At 36.9% G+C, this 2,980-nt stretch overlaps 1 non-coding gene across 1 annotated transcript; it reads left to right on the forward strand.

Moving 5' to 3' along the window:
- The first annotated feature begins 1,531 nt into the window (after positions 1–1,531).
- Positions 1,532–1,603, forward strand: trnaa-cgc. The gene has a single exon. It is a non-coding gene; the product is annotated as a tRNA-Ala (tRNA).
- The last annotated feature ends 1,377 nt before the right edge of the window (positions 1,604–2,980 follow it).

The following is a 2,980-nucleotide window of genomic DNA, read 5'->3' on the forward strand; positions in this document are numbered from 1 at the left end:
TAGAAAAGTAATTGTGGAGGATTTGCTAACTAGTAGCTACTGATTACAATTAGTCACTTGAATGATGTGAGTTTGAGTTTTGCACCAAGCTCCCACAAACCGTGAACAAACCTCTGTTTGTTTGTCCATATGTTGAATCAGACAATTAAATACACATCTGCTGCTGTAAAGGAGATGGTGTAACGTTCTTAAAGCGAAGCTCGAGCCTTTAACTGAACTTCCACACTTAAAAGGAACATATTTTCTTATGTCACACAGGTAAATGTTTCATATCCTCAAGCAAGTTTTCATAAAATATCGAAAACAACATGATCCATGTGTGAAAAAAGTGCTTTAAAACTATTTCTGATTCTTCTACCAATGGCAGCAACTGCTAGCAAGTGTTTGAAGCTATTTCCTTTTTCTGTCCCAGCTTATTACATTTTTTATTCTACCAAAACGTAGAATTTTGCACTAAGACTACTATGTTTAACGTCCCACCAATGGATCCCATATTATTTAGGATCCAGACTTTGACCTGAACAGTCCAGAGCTTATTTTGGATGTTAGACATGATGGTGTGAGCTTTAAATCTTTAGCGAGTCTCAGGTCAAACACATTCCCAGATTCCTGATCAGGATTTACTGCTTGCATGGAGTTTTCATGGATACATTGATAAAAAGTCATCATGGTCCTAAAAGAGTAAGAAAGCCCCAGATCCTTACACTTTCACCATCATGTCTATTCGTGGGTATGATATTTTGTTTTTCTTGGAGATAGTTTTTTTGTTGTTGTTTTGTTTTTTAAAGCAGCATTTTTACAGTTTTAAAGTTAAAAATATTTTGTAATGGTCCTTTCTTATATAGATTTCTTTATGTTATACTGTATAATATAAGATTTTGTACATAACTGTATCTCTGACTCAGAGGTGTCAAGTAACGAAGTATAAATACTTCGCTACTGTACTTAAGTACGCTTTTTAGGCATCTATACTTTACTCCATTACTTATTTTTCTTCCAAGTTCTGACTTCTATTCATTACATTTTCACACAAGTATCTGTAATTTCTATTCCTTACATTTTTAAAACAAATGTTACTCGTTATTCTTGGCTTCGGTATAAAGTTTATAAATATTTATTTCACATCATGTGCCATCCAATGCAGATCATTGGATGGCACATGATGTGAAAACATCTAGTGAAAACTAGTGTAATTGGATGTGTCATATAATGCAAACACTCATTGGTTAGCTAAAGGAAATCATCTGAAGCAAGCAGGTGTTCTTCAAACTGTAAACGTGAATTATCTATGCCATGCTACGATGTGGGATTCAGAAAATATGTTGAAATGTCTGAAAGGTTGGACACAGGCCAGAGCGTATCGGGAGACGGAGACCAACAAGACCTCCCTCATCCTTGGCCCTATCTCAAAGAACTTTTTTCAAAATGTGATGTACCTATGAACCCAATTATATTTTTCCAGTGGACTATAAGAGTAGCGCAGAGCAATAGCATTCTGTTTTGGACACTATTTATTGATGATCTTCACATGAGGGATGTAGCTCAGTGGTAGAGCGCATGCTTCGCATGTATGAGGTCCTGGGTTCAATCCCCAGCATCTCCATAATTATGATATCAATGCATTCCTTGATCATCATTCTTAATTCTTTAACATGATGGCTGGCACTAACAATAATTCCATGGGAAAAGTTATTTAACCCATGGATGCCCATTATTACAAATATGCCTCAAACCCTTTGCATTAGGTACACAGCAAAGATAGCATGCGCACTCCAATGGCAGTAATTAGCAAGCAGGTGTTCTTCAAACTGCAAATGTGAATTGTCTATGCCATGCTACAATGTCGGATTCAGAAATAGATGTTGAAATGTCTGAAAGGTCGGACACAGGCGAGAACGTATCTGGAGATGGAGACGCAGACCAATAAGACCTCCCTCATCCTTGGTCCTATCTCAAAGAGGTTTTTAGAAATAGTCGAAAAATTGAGCTTTCAGTTCCTTTAGTGGCATCTGGCTTTTTTAAAGGTTACTTTATACTTTTATACTTTAAGTAGTTTTTGGAGCATATACTTTTTCACTTTTACTTCGGTAAAGAGGTCAAGTTGATACTGCAGTATCAATACTTCTACTTAAGTAACAAATGTGTGTACTTTTGACACCACTGGTCTGATTACACAAACTTAAACACTGAATCTAATGTTATGGGTGAACAACTACTATTTTTTTTTTTTGTTGTTGTCTTACTTAAGTGATTTCTTGAATGACTACTTTCTACTTTTACTTGAGTAAAAAAAAAAAGTTAAGTAAGATTTTGGGGTGCTCTACCCACCTCTGTTCCAAAGATGCAGAGGCATCAACCTCATTTATGGATATTCCTGTCTGTGCTGAATTAATTTGCATAATCGTGATTTGTCTCTCCAGCTCCCCAATCAAGCCTCATTCACTCCACCTGTGTGCCTGGTTGTATATAATACTCTCTGGCTGACAAACGGTGCCAGATTATTGAAAGTACTGAGCGAGTAAATATCCAGTGTTCCTGTCTTGCCTGCCTGCCTAATGCTGATTTTGGGTTTTAAATTTCCCTATTGTGCCTTGCCCACGTTTGAACTGTTCGAATCTATAGCCAAACTCTTCTGGATTTCTCATTTTCAAGGCCTTTGAAGTACCCAGTCCAGGTAGGCCGGGTCCTTTGGAGGACAAAGCCGCCGAATCTGAACACACCAATAGACCTTGTTTCAATCTCCTGCCTGTCCCCTGGATCTGCCTCTCTGTTTTACGACCTTGTTTTCGTACCGCAACCATTTCAAGCCTGAGCCCAACTTCAGTGAATTTTTGCCATTGTGGATATTTGAAATGAAACCTTTTTACCATTTTTACAATTTAATTTGAAATAGCATACTACTCTGGTATAATAATTTTACTCCTATTTACTTAGCAGTTTTAGCTACTTTAAACACTTTTAAAGAACATAGTAACTTTTT

The sequence above is a fragment of the Cyprinodon tularosa genome, unplaced genomic scaffold (assembly GCF_016077235.1).
Source record: "Cyprinodon tularosa strain WSP-4 unplaced genomic scaffold, ASM1607723v1 ctg477, whole genome shotgun sequence".
Taxonomy (NCBI): domain Eukaryota; kingdom Metazoa; phylum Chordata; class Actinopteri; order Cyprinodontiformes; family Cyprinodontidae; genus Cyprinodon; species Cyprinodon tularosa.